Consider the following 14,886-nt stretch of genomic DNA (forward strand, 5'->3'; position numbering starts at 1 on the left):
AAAGAAATGGACGGAAGACTGGACGGTTCAGAAGGTAGGTAATAAGATTTAGAGTTTTTCACACCTAGAACATTGGTATATATTTAACTCAAGTCAGTGACTGAAAGTTGGCACCTTCTGATCTCTGTTTATGGTCTGTGAAATTACTTTGGTGGTCTCAGTCGCCTCTCCAAAGAACAGACACATCACAAAAGCCAGCCCCATAGTTGGGACTAAGTGACAATTCTTTTTTTTGCAGTGTCAGCCTAGAGACAAAGGACTGAATGGGTATTGGGTCTGAAACACTGCAGAAAGCTTCTACCTGTAGAGTACTGGTTCTGTGTATAGCAGAATTCACTCTAAGCTGGTCAATACTGTATCTTTCACAAGAAGCAAATTAATGGACAACATTGTTTGCTTGTTTTAAATGACACCATAATAACATATAAGAAATTGCTCATGTATGACTGTAACACGTCTCTACAGATGAATACATGGAATCTTTCCTTCACAAAAGATAAATCAGACACCCTTAAGGTGATACCTAACCATCTTTTACAAGGGGTATTAAAACCAATTGAATTAATTTATCAATTTTCATTATTTAAATAATTCCTTACAAATAACTATTTTCAAACAACGCCTTAGCGAAAGGAAAGTATTTCCCCAAAACAGTCAACAGAATAGGAGAGGGCACAGCCCTTGGTTACACCTGATTAAAAATTTTCTTCCCAGAGATTTCAAGTTGTGTTTTGGCAGAAGTGATTGAACCCCTGTGGACATGAGGGGTTGTACAAGTCATATAGACCCAGATCATAGATTTGCCAGGCCACTTATGCCCAGAACATTAGATACACCTGAGCTCCATTCAGCAGACCTGACAGGGAGACAAATATGGCTTTTCATTGGGCTCCCAGCCTTATTGGTGCTCAAATTTATGTTGATTTGTAATTACCCCAAACGGGATTGTGAGAGTTTAGCATGCTCCAACCATGCCCTCTCCCACACCGACACATCCTCTACACTAGAGGGCGAACATGTAAAACTGGCTATTCCCATTACAGGGCTGTCGCATCTTTGGCGGGGGTTCCGTTCTGCGGTTATCGCGTAAAGCGAAAACCGCGTATAGTCAAAACCCCAAGCCCTTTAAATCCTGCCCGCAGCTCCGGCGGGGGGGGGGGCATTTAAAGGGCCGGTGGAGCCCTTTAAATGCCCTTCCGGTCTCGCAGCTGGAGCTGCAGGCAGGATTTAAAGGGCTCTGCCGGGCTTCCCGCCGCAGTGGGGAGCCCGGCAGAGCCTTTTAAATGCCGCCCCGGCCCAGCTGCCAAAGCTGTGGGCGGGATTTAAAGGGCTCCACCAGGCTTCCCGCCACGGTGGGGAGCCCGGAGGAGCCCTTTAAATCCCGCCCGCAGCTTTGGTAGCTGGGCTGGGGTTGGCATTTAAAGGGCCCGAAGCTCCATGGTGGCTGGAGTCTTGGGCCCTTTAGTTTGCCCCAGGGGCTACCAGCCACCTCTGCAGCTGGGAGCCCCCTGGGTGATTTAAAGGCCCTGGGACTCCCAGCCACAGCTGGTGCCCCAGGACCTTTAAATCTTGAGGCCATGCCTCTTCTACTTGAGGCCATGCCCCCTCCCGGACTTCAGGCCTTTCAGCGTAAAGCTGAAATCGTGCATGTTAAATGCGCGTAAGTTGCAAGAGACCTGTATATATGTAATATATACCTGTTGATACTACCATGAGTGTGCTTTGCACCCATTGATTGATATGCTAATAATAAAATACATTTAAAGAACAATTATCAAATTTGTATGTGCATCTAACTTAAGGATGCCAAGTGTGAAATCTGGGCCATCAAATCTTTAAACAGAAAGATTCCTCCAAAAATAAACATGAATAATAAAGTTATAGGAGTGCATATATACAAGATGACTAAAACAACAGATTCATGACATAATGTTAAATTGACATGTAAACTTTCAGATCCAGTATTTTGCAAAGTATCAAGAGGACAGAGCAGATCATGATATTTGGGAGCTTTCACAGAGCTCTGGTAGACTGTCAATAACAAATGGTCATTTTAGGGAAATGTACGTAATAATCAGCATGCTCAGAGATGGAGGAGAACCTCAGGTTTTACATTTCCATGCTGTTTTGCCAGTGTTCAGAAAATAAATGTTGCTCTTTTGGAATTTAATCAATAAATCAGTCAAAACTCTGTTTGGGAGAATGTAGCAATTAAAATGATGCCACCAACAAAGATAAAAATCAGAGGCTTCAGAGTGATGTTTTTGCTTCAGCTGATCACAAATTTCAGGGAACAAATTTTTAGTCTCTTAGATATTGTGTGTAATTCACATCAACAGGGAAACTGATACTTAAAAAAATCTTATTAACATTTTATATAGTGCTTTATGTCTTCAAAGCTCTGTACACAGATTAATTAATGACTCCTCCCGAAACCTCTCTGAAGCAGGTAAATAAATTTTATCTGGAATTTAGAGATGGGAAGACCTGGGACAAAGAGGTTAAGGCCAACATTTTCAAAAGTGGCCCTTGGTTTTTTTGTCCCAGTTTTCTGAGATGCCTGGAATCATATTGTTATGCTGAAGGTTACTGGTGACTGCATCAATCTCACGCCTCTTTGAGACTGGATATGAACACACCCTTCTGTTAACATAACTGTCAGGATAAGTTAATCATAAGACCTACACCTACAACAAAAGAATGAGAGAGACTCAGGGCCAAAGCAAGAAATCCAATTAGCAGCCTATAAGCAACCTGGAGAAGCCTGGAGAGAGGTCTGGGACAGGTGTGCTTGCTGAAAGAAGCGTGGGCCTGTAAACTGTAAAACTGCTCCTTTGGGGTTTGTATCTTCCTGTGGTTGGAGAAGCAGGACTTTGTGCATTCTTGTAAATCAACAATCACAGAAACCATCAGAAACCACTCTCGAGCTCTACTCCCAACTTGAACATCCCCAGGGCCCTGAACTATTTTTGCTGTGCAGAGTGGAACAACCACAACCCTAGCTGCTGTCGATGGGAATTGCAGGTGTATGCTGTTTTTTCGGGGCATCCAGAAATGTAAGTCACATTGTTACCCGTGAGTCTCAGTGAGAGAGATCTGCTGCTGCTAAACTGTGTGTCACCCCCCCTGACATTCCAGTCTGTTAGCCAGCACAACAAACTTTCCTTGCCTTGCAGTTAACTCTGTGTGCCCCCGTTCCCGCACCCTGTGGAAGAGCATTCCTCTGCAGCATCCAGCCCGTCATTGGATGCCCATAGAAATACCAAGCCCACACAGAATACACACCAGCCGGCTCAGCTGAGGATGCAACCCTCACTTCAATGTAACAGCACTGAGATGGATTCATAATAAAACATGAATCAGTTTATTAATAAAGAACAGAGATTTAAGTGATCCCAAGCAGAGATAGAAACAGAAAATAAATAAATATTTTATTTATTTTACAAATAAAACAAAAGTATAAGCATGCTTTCTAGTGACTAGAACTTAACTCAAGAGGATACAATCCTTGTCATGGCTGAGTCTACTCATCTTTCGGGAGTGTGAAAAATCCACACCCCTGAGAAAACATAGCTATACCGACCTACCCGTGGTATAGAGAGCAGTAGATCGACCTCTTGTGTTGGTAATCCACCTGTCCCAATGGAAGAACCTCTCTTGTCAGCATAGTGTTTACACTGAAGCAGTTCAGCTGCGCTGCTGTAGCCTTTTAAGTGTAGACTTATCCTAAGATAAGTTCCTTACCTAAAGCTACTTCTCAGTGTAACCAGCCCACATAGTTGGGGGTCCACCATTCATAAATGCAAAGAGTGCTGACCTCTTTGTCCTTTCAGTGATGCTCTTTTGTTTCTTTTTACATTCCCCAAAGTTCACTGTCTTTCTGAAGAATCAGAAAACTCCCTGGGGTTCAGACTGCCCAGTGTCCTCTGGTGAGCTGACACCATGCTGTTTCCTCAAGCTCCTGATAACTGGTGTTTACCTCAGATGCAAATGAACTGCCCACTGTCTTTGACATTACCTTGCTCAATTTATATCAGAGTCACAAGCAAATCTACATTCCTTTGTCTAGGACAAACTTGCTTATCAAGGCCGTTTTCAAAACATATTTTAGGAACATATTTCTAGCACATACACATAACTCTTTATACACCATCCATCCATAAAACACGCAACAATATTAATGACCAGTGTTTTGCCAGCTTTCATTTGATATGTCACATGATGCTTTTTACAGATAAATACTATGTCAGCAATGTATTAGGTGTAGTGGCCGTGTCAGGCCTGATAGGAGATACAGAACAGCAGATCCTATGCCAGCTGGTACTCAGGGGCTCATCGCTTCTGAAAATTAGGCCATCCAAGTCTGAAATTCCCTATCAGTGGAAGTTAGGTGCCTAAATACCTTTACAAATCTATTCCTAAGTGACTTGCCCAGACCCACACAGTCATCCTGACTCCCAAGTGTGGCTGAGGTGCACTTCATGCCAACTCTGTCGCTTCCCAATCCTGAGGTTGGCCAGGGGTCTTTTCAGCCACTGGCATGACTTAGAGAAGCCTTAGTGCTGATGTAGATTCCAGTCATCTCCCTATGGCTACAAGGGGCCATTCCACTAGCTAGGCATCGCTGTAGTACAGTGAAACTCCAGCTACACCCACTTTTCTTCAGCCAGGCTCCTTACTCCAGGTGTTCGGAAGGGGGCGGCACAGAGCCAGTACACTCAAGGACTGGCTTTTGTAGATCAATGAATTACGATAACACAAGTTTTACTTTTATTGTTCCACAGTAATGTCGATACTTATTTTTAATATACTCAAAAAAAATAGCAGCTTTGAAAATAAGAAAAAGGCAGACTATGCATTCACTGGTTTTCAATATTTCTTTTGTTGTTGTTGAAATGCTGGTCTTGTACTTTGCACAACACAGGGCACAGAATCATACCTCTGGATTCTATTCCTGGCTCTACCACTGGCTGGGTACGTGACCTCAGGCAAGTCACTTCACTGCCACATGACTCAGTTTCCACAGCTGTAATATGGGGATAATGATACTTACGTCCCTTTATAACACACTTGAAGATCTACTAATGAAAAGCACTATATAAGGACTACATATTATTATCATTAGATGTGAAGTGTGAACCCTACTGCAATCTAAACTATACAGAGAGTCTAAATTTAATCCCACACACAGATCAAACAGGAAGATACACTGGTGAAGAATCAAACCTTCAAATTGCTAAATTTTGGGGGGATTTTCTGTTGCAATGGTGGTGGTTTGTTTTAAAGTAAAAAAAGTTCACATTGAAAGGCTCTCACTAGAAGCAAGTTTTGAAGAGGGATTTGTCTATGACAGAGAGATTGCTGGGTGGGTGAAAAGAGCAGAGAGTCTGCAGGCACACTAACGGATGCAGGAGTAGAAAGGGGAAGACAGAATGAGTGGTCAGGGAGCAGGCTGGAGAAGCAGGAAGAAACAAGGTAGGCAGGGGTGGAGCAATGGTTGCGGGACAAAATTTCAGTGTGATGCACAGAGGCAAGAGAATTTAAAGGATTCAAAAGGGAAAGGCAATGTGGTACACAAGAAATGGGGAAGAAAGGCAATGGTCCAGATCATGTCCCTATGTGGAAATACCTGTGTAGAGGCCAGCAAACTCTTGGATTCTCATTGCAGTTTCTTGTAAGTTTTTTTATCAGGGTGGGGTTTTCACCCTTGTAGGGGCGGCTCCAGGCACCAGCACACCAAGTGCATGCCTGGGGCGGCAAGCCGCAGGGGGCAGCCTGCCGGTCGCCGTGAAGGCGGCAGTCAGGCTGCCTTCAGTGGCATGCCTGTGGGACGTTTGCCGGTCCCGTGGTTTCAGCGGCAATTCGACGGCGGGTACGCCGAAGGTGCAGGACCCGGAGGACCTCCCACAGGCACGCTGCCGAATCCATGTTACCAGCAGACCTCCCACAGGCATGCTGCCGAATCTGCGTTACCAGCGGACCTCCCACAGGCATGCCACTGAAAGCCACCTGACTGCTGTGCTTGGGGCGGCAAAATACATAGAGCCGCCCCTGCCCCCTTGAAGGGAACAGCGTGCTTGTGCCACAAACCCTGCGATCTCAGGGCTACACCAGCATACAAGGCCATTGATGAGGATGTCCTGGTCCTCTTCATCAGCTTTGGTCACCCCATGGCTCTGCCCCATCTCCTGGGCAACATGGGTTTCTCCAGCTGCCGATTGGTCCTGCCCTTCCTTCCCCTTTAATACGATTCCTTGATGCAGAAGGGGACTCCACAGGGAAGTTAATACAGCTTCTGATTCCATTGGGTGGAAGAGATGGGCAGACAATGCAAGTCTTCTCATTTCCCAACCCTCCTCCCACCTTGCAGAACTCTGGGCCCAGGGAAACTCCTGGGAAAAAGTGAAAATACTGTCACAAAGTAGTCTGCATGCTTAGCCAATGGCTAAGCTACCACTGGAGTTTTGCGACTTATGACTTTATCTTTCAGGGAGAAGTCTGTATAAATCATTTCCCTAACCTTTAAAGTGTGCAGCACATTTGCCTTTGATGATATTCAGTGAAGCAGCATCCACTCCTACCCTTCATTTGATCAACTCATGCTACTATAGCTATTTTAAAATTAGAAATAAGTTTTAAAAAGCGCTCAGGCTTACTGGGAGGTGCGGGGGGGGACTTATTTGATTTTTCCACCAATCACTGCCTCCTGGTATTGTAAGGATGAATATAGCATCAAGAATCCACTAGCAGGTATTTCATTTTCTACTCCTATCAACAATCACAAAGAGGTGCAATATTTTAGAAAAAAATATCCTTCCTCTACCCACATAGTGTCTCTCTCTCGCCTGACACTTTAAAGGCTCGTCACTTTTACAACACCCACAGTCTGCATACCTCTTACTGAAGAGTTCTCTACTGTCTCAGTTTATATCTCTGAGAAACATAAGCTTGACTCGAACTTAATGTACACTGCATTAAAAAAAAGGATAGAGATATAATTCGGAACTATTATTCCACTTAGAATATCAAAATAAAAATAAAAAACACTTAGGGTGCTTATTGAGGGATTATAATTAACAACCTGACTACTCTGTCCTGTATTTCAAAGTTTTACCAGAATTTTACTGGAAACGGAGTCCTTAATTAGACTGCAAATGTTGCATTGAGATGGACCAGTGCAATTCAGGTGAATAATTACTCAGGTATGTGGTTAAAATCTCACCATAAACCCATCAGTGAATACATAATATGTTCCTCTTGATATTGAAATCAGTGCAGCTACAAGGCACTAATCACCCAAAAGTGATTGCCTGGGTTTGGGTCAAGTACTGCTTCATCAACTTTCAGCATCCTTTAAGGGGAATCAATAACACCAAAAGAGGGGGTAGAAAAGGGAAGCACTAAGGCGGAAACAGGTTTCTTAATTTAATCTGATGGAAGAAAGAGAATTAAAAAAAACCAAGCAGGGCCACTGCTTACACTTATTGGAAATATACATCCCTCACAATTCATTTATATTTGTATCCATAAGAACCTATGTCCATTGCATAGGCTTCTGAGTGTATGTACCACAGATCAGTTAAAATAAATCAATTTAAAATCCAACAACTGACCAAACACTTCCCCCAACAGAACAAAGCTGCTATAATGCCACCACAATATAATAAGGACAACAACCTAACTGCCTGACTTAGTTCTTCTCAGCCAAGCACTGCTTCACCGCAGGGCTACCTCAGCCAAGAGCCTAAGTAAACAGATGGGCTTCAACCAAGCCCCAAAGAGCCACAAAGTCACTGGTGAAAAAACAAGGGAAGTAAGTTAAAGAGTCACAGACCTTCTACTAAGGGTCCATCTATAGTAGCGACTATACATGGTTACATGTGCATTGTTGTCCCATAAACTGCAAATTGTTTGTACCTGAAAACCTGAAGCATGTTCCTAAAGGACGGCATAGTGCACAAAAGCTAGCATGCGTGACGGTGTGGATATAGACTCACCCCTGCTGTGGCATGGCCCCATACCGAATCAATGCAGTGTGTGTGTGGGGGGGGAGAGGGGGGTCAGGGCATATACCAGGGGAGGGATCTCAACAGTCCTCCAGCACCATTCCTCAAATGCATTAATCACTTTGCTGCCTGATCCTATCCAAAGATATAAAGGTCCCTGATCCACACATTGCCAGTGATATTAGCCACCTCTGCTGAGCACTGCAGAACAGTTTTGTGCCAAAATCTATTGTTCAGTACAGGCGGTCATGGTCCAAGAGCAGCCGTCTGGTCTCTGGAGCACACACAGGTGCTGATCAGCGTGTGGTCAGAATACACTGTCCTCCATGACTTTGCCCATGTCAGCAGGAACATTTGCCCAAAGAACAGGAGCAGAACCACATCAGCATCACACACTTGTTCCATGTCTCAAACGCAACTGGGCAGAAGGGAGAAATGACCGGAAGCTGCCATTGCCAAATGTGCGAAGGCAATGTGCAGTACCAGCATCACATAGCAAGGTGATTCCCAGAGTGTCTCTTGTGAGGCACAGGCCTCTGGAATACGAGGTAGTGTGGATGTGGGTTTATGCCTGTGTACAGCATATACCCATACCTACCTCAGCATATCTGGGCACTTGGCATGAGTACAGGGTACATGTGCTAGCAATACATAGGCAAGTACCCAGGGAAACATGCAAGGGCAGATGTAGCCTAAGAGTGTCTGCCTATTCAAATCTATGGACAACATTCTGTGCAAACCTGCTGATGTCAGTGGGAGATCCACAGTGCATTATCGTCCTGAATTCATACCACAGCCCACTGATCATAGTTAAACGTGGAATTCTGTCTTCTTCTCCACATGAGTTTGATAGCCATGGCCTAGAAAGAGGAAGAGGTGACTACATATACTGATATCTAGGGCCTGATCCACAAAAGCACTTAGGCACCTAAACCCCAGATTTAGATGCCTAATTCCCAGTTTTAGGTTGTTACCAGATTTGCCCATTACTTTGGGGTACGCTCATTTATTAGGGTTACTCTTCTGGGCGGGGGGTAGTTCTGTGATTCTATCAATGTACTGCTTGTGTCACTTATGTTTTCATACGGAGGCCTACTTCTCCCTTCTGCAAGTTCCCTCCCAATGGAGCTATCCAGAAGGACCTAGATTCCTCCAGCCCCAGAATCAGATGAACATACACACATATTAACAGAGTGCATCTGAGCAGACCAGGTCAATCAGCATTCCCAAGCTGACCCCTTATATGTCCCTGGACTCAGCAGGCTGGGTCGAGCAGCACTTCCAAGCTGTCACCCTTCTATGCCACAAGTTCAGTATGTCCCTATCCCCACTTTCAAGTTACAATTGCTCTCGTAGTAACCCACTTGATGAGCAAACCCCACAGGATTTTTGGGTGCTACAGGGATCTTTAGCTAAGGTAAGAGGAGTGTTGCTGCAGAGCAAACGGGGAAGCCAAAAACACGAGAGAAAGAGAGAGAGAGAGAGAGAGGGAGGGAGGGAAGCAACCAGCTTAACTATAAAAGTTATTTATTGCCAGGTAATAACCATACAAGAAGAGCCAAACAAACAAAACAGTTACAATATTAAATATAGCTTAACTTTGATTACAAAAGTCAGGATTAGAAAACTATACCTAGTGTAGAGAAAAAAAATCAGAGAGAGAGAGAGTGAGAGAGAGAGCTGGGTTCTCACCACTCCGTGAAGCTTGAATCGATCGGGGTTCCCAGGTGGTGGTGGCAGCTGAGGGTCCAGAGTGCTGGAGACAGGCAAAGCCCCCAGCATGATCAGTCAGGAGAAGACGACCACCCAATGGAACTGATGCAGATTTTGGATCCAGGCATCAGAGCACTTACTTGAGCATGGGTAGGGGTTTTTGTAGGGAAACAACAATGGTTCAAGGGAGAACACTAGATTTGTTTATGAGTAAACTGATGGCTCAAGGGATTATACCAAAGTTATTTTCTTCAGTCTAGACAATAGAAATTGCTCATTCCTGACTATAAGCAGTGTTCCTTCCAGGGATCCCACAATGCAGTTAGGCAGCTTCAGTATTTTGGATACCAATAAAGGATTTATCACTAGAATTGGTCTGATAACTACTGAGCTGGGTGTGTGCAGGTGTGAGTTCATTAACATCTGGAGCAGAGATTCTCCCATCATGCAATGCTTCCCTGGTTTTCTGGTCCCAGAGTTCACTGTGGTTCTTGCCTTGGAATCTCTGTTCTCCATTCTGTACGCTAATGGGATGCCTCTCTGTTCAATATCCGATGCAAATCAGGCTAGAGGAGTTACCTTAATCCTGTCACCCTTGTCTGGAGGGGTTTAGGTGTGTCTTCCACTGCCTTTTCATTGCTTTTTGTAAGTCTTTCTTCTGATCGGTTTTGGTTCAAGCAGAGGCTGGTGCGATGGGTCCTTCGTGAGTCAGACAGGCTGGATACTGTCCCATGGCTCCCCAAGAACACAGAGCTGACAGGTAACAAGGTGCCATTGTGATCCACACAACTCCCATTGGAACCCTGCAGGTATTTAAACTCACTCAGTGCCTAAGTTTTCAGAGTAAAAGTTCCTTCGGTGCCCACATTTCTGCCTCTGGACATGCACATAGCTGCCTCACGCTAGGAATCCAGATGCCTATCTCTCACCTAAGCCCTAGAGCAATTCACAAACCAGTGGAAGATACGCATTTCTCTGCCAAAATTGCATGTGGAGCCCAATTAGGTTCGTGTGCTCAGAGGCCACCTATGGGAGTGGACCCCATTCGGAATCTGGCTGCTGCTGCCTACCTTATAACTTGTAGCCCTGTGGCTACACCATTCACCTGGGATATGGCAGAGCCAGGTTCAATTCCCCTTCTGCATGGGACAGGAGGAGAGGTAGGATTTGAATAGGGGTCTCCCAGCTCTCAAAAGCATGCTCCAACCACTGAGCTGTGGGATATTCTGATGGGGAGCATCCTCAGTCACTCCTGTTGATGCTGTTCCACTGTAGATAAATAATTAGACAGTGATTGGAGCAGGGGACTGGACCCTGGTTCTGCACCTCCCAAGTAGGTGCCTAAACCACTGGATTATGTATATACTCAGGCAGCTAGCCTGTCTCACCGTTCATGCCCCCATGGCCACATTGCTATTTTTAGCACACTAGCTCAATCAGTGTTAGCCCTGATTGAGCTGGTGTGCTAAAAATAGCAATGTGGCCATGGGGGCATGGACGGGGTATGTCTATCAGAGTGGGAAATTACCCTAAGATTACCTTAGACATACCCTAAAATGTTAAGATTGGAATCAGCAGGCCTGTGGACTACCTCAACTCTGTCATAGCATGCTTAGGTTGCATAACTTCTCTCTGCCTCAGTTTCTGCATTTGTAAAATGTGGATCACCTTCATGAACAGCATTGCAGTCCTTTGATGAAATTGCTAAAAATGGATAACTGTTCATATACATTAGATTTATTGAAGAAATGATACTGCAAATGTTAAATGAGAGCACAATGTTCAGTTGTAGTTAAATCCTTAGGTTAAACTTACTGTAGTACAGGGGTCGGCAACCTTCCAGCAGTGGTGTGCCGAGTCTTCACTCTAATTTAAGGTTTCACGTGCCAGTAATACATTTTAACATTTTTAGAAGGTCTCTTTCTATAAGTCTCTAATATATAACTAAACTATTGTTGTATGCAAAGTAAATACAGTTTTTAAAATGTTTAAGAAGCTTCATTTAAAACTAGATTAAAATGCAGAGCCCCCAGGACCGGTGGCCAGGACCCAGGCAGTGTGAGTGCCACTGAAAATCAGCTGGCGTGCTGCCTTCAGCACGCATATCATAGGTTGCCTACCCCTGCTGTAGTACATTCTGACTTCCACATTGCCCTCCTTCAGAGCCTCTCTTACAACTTGCTTATGTTATGATGCCTACAAAAATCTTGTTAGTGGTTGGTTAGTTGGTGTGCTGTGACCACTGCTTATCAGGGTCATCAAAATTGTCTCACTGTTACCATGACTTGTCCATTTGTTGTGTCCATCTGTCATCTCTTGTCTTATACTTAGATTAATAGATTTTAAGGCCAGAAGAGACCATTATAATAATCTATTCTGACCTCCTGCATAACACAGACCATAGAGTTTCACCCAGTAATTCCTGCATCAAGCCCATAGCTTCTGGTTGAGCTACACCCAGCATTGATTTAAAAACTTGAAATCAGAATCCACCACAAATGGTTAATTGCCTTGCCATTCAAATTGTTTTTAGTCTGAATTTAACCATCATCCCCTGCCAGACATTCAATCTTTATCTAACTTTATCTGTTAGATTAAGGAGCCCTCTACTGTCAGAAATCTTCTCGCCACACAAGTACCTATGGATAGTGATCTAGTCATCTTTTAAATATTTCTTGGATACTCTAAACAGATGGAGTTTCTTTAATCTCTCACAGGAAGATTACTTCAGATTATAAGAACTTGGTGTGTTTATATAGAGCCTAGAACATCATGGGGGATGAGGTTTCTAGGTGCTACCACAATACAAAATGCATAATAAATAATAATAATAATAATGAATATTTCATAAAACAGACTTTATTTTTCACATATTTTTATGCTTGAACAAGACTACAGAAATTGCTGGGGGTGAAGAGAGGACAAAGAAACAGGGAAGCAATATTCTATTTTACTATTTAGTTCTAATACATGTTTTTTTATGTGGTGCTAAAAACTATGCAAGTATAATGAAAGAATTATATTCTAGTATTTAGAATAAAGTCTTCTATATTATAATAGTATTAATATTTTCTTACCTGATTAGAATCTCTACCATGAGTCTATTCTCAGTTCCTATGAGCAGGATGGCAAATTGATGGTGTATATTTCAAAGCTGGCTAAAAGTATGCTTGCATAATTTATAATCATGAATGTTTTATTTGTTTAAATAGAATATTTAGTACTCTCATTTACAAAAGTACTTAATGAAACATAAAATGTTGTGAACAATAATTTATTTTATTAAAATGAAAGTCTAGAACATTCAGTTACTTTTATGGATAGGCTAATTTGAATTCAGTCACTGCTACTGGACATTAATTCTTTCTGAAGTGACGAAGCTACAAGTATTGAAGAAGTATTTTTTTAGTGAAGATCAGAGAGCATCTACAGCATATTTTCTCATCTTACAATTTTATTTCTCTTTGAAATACAAATTTTATAAAAAATGTCTGAAATCCAAATACCAAAAGGAGAAAAAAATAGACTTGGGGTACATTTTTTTCCCTACTTGTAAAAGGAATCTGTCAAATGCTCCTTCACATTGAAATGCTACACACAATGATAACCTCATTCGTATAAGCCTTGCTCTGCATGAATAAGTTACCTATACACAAATCAACCTAATTTCCTTCTTTGAAAGGATTACTGGCCTAGTGGATAGGGAAAACAGGAGACATGATATATCTTGATTTTATTAAGGCTTTTGACACAGTCCCACATGACATGCTTATAAGCAAACTAGGGAAATGTGGTCTAGATGAAATTACTAGAAGGTGGTTGCACAACTGGTTTGAGACCGTATTCTAAGAGTACTAATCAGTGGTTCCCTGTCAAACTGCGAGGATGTATCTAGTGCAGCCCTGCAGGGATCAGTCCTGGGTCCAATACTACTCAATATTTTAATTAATGGAGTGGAGAGTATACTTCTAAAATTTGCTGATAACACTAAGAAAGGAGGAATTGCACGCACTTTGGAGGACAGGATTAGAATTCAGGATGACCTTGACAAATTAGAGAATTGGTCTGAAATCAACAAGATGAAATTCAATAGGGAAAAATGCAAAGTACCACACTTAAGGGAAAAAAAAAATCAAATGCACAACTACAAAATGGGGAATAACTGGCTAGGTGGTAGTGCTGCTGAAAACGACCTGGGGGTTATAGTGGATTGCAAATTGAATATGAGCCAAAATGTGATGCAGTTGTGGAAAAGACTAATATTATTCTGGGATTCACAGATTCATAGACTCTAGGACTGGAAGGGACCTCGAGAGGTCATCGAGTCCAGTCCCCTGCCCTCATGGCAGGACCAAATACTGTCTACACCATCCCTGATAGACATTTATCTAACCTACTCTTAAATATCTCCAGAGATGGAGATTCCACAACCTCCCTAGGCAATTTATTCCAGTGTTTAACCACCCTGACAGTTAGGAACTTTTTCCTAATGTCCAACCTAAATCTCCCTTGCTGCAGTTTAAGCCCATTGCTTCTTGTTCTATCATTAGAGGCTAAGGTGAACAAGTTTTCTCCCTCCTCCTGATGACACCCTTTTTAGATACCTGAAAATATATTAATAGAAGTTTTCTACGTAAGACACCAGAGGTATCTGTCCCACTCTACGTAGCACTGGTGAGGTCTCAGCAGGAGTACCATGTTCAATTCTGGATTCCACACTTTAGGAAAGATTTGGACAAATTGGAAAGGCTCCAGAGGAGGGCGACAAAAAGATAAAACGTTTTTTTTTTAAAAGTCAGACATATGAGGAAAGGTTACACAAACTGGGTATGTTTAGTCTTAGAAAAGAAGACGGAGGGAGAACCTGATAACAGTTTTCAAATGTGTTCAGGGCGGTTATAAAGACAATGGTGATCAATTGTTCTCCATATTCACTGAAGGTAGGACAAGCAGTAATTGGTTTAATCTGCAGCAAGGAAGATTTGGTTAGATATTGGGAAAAACTTTTTAAACTACAAGGGTAGTTAAGCTTTGGCATAGACTTGGAAGGGAGATTGTGGAATCCCCGTCAAGGGAGGTTTTTAACAATGGGTTGGACAAAACGCCTATCAGGGATGGTCTAGGTCAGGGATCGGCAGCCTTTCGCATGAGGCTCGCCATAGTAAGC

General features: G+C 43.0%; 1 protein-coding gene across 3 annotated transcripts in view; it reads right to left on the minus strand.

The window, feature by feature from the left end:
• FGF14 (fibroblast growth factor 14) overlaps nt 1–14,886 on the minus strand; it is a 684,378-nt gene that overhangs the window by 63,626 nt on the left and 605,866 nt on the right. The window lies entirely within an intron of this gene.

Source organism: Mauremys reevesii, linkage group 1 (genome assembly GCF_016161935.1).
Source record: "Mauremys reevesii isolate NIE-2019 linkage group 1, ASM1616193v1, whole genome shotgun sequence".
Classification (NCBI taxonomy): Eukaryota; Metazoa; Chordata; order Testudines; family Geoemydidae; genus Mauremys; species Mauremys reevesii.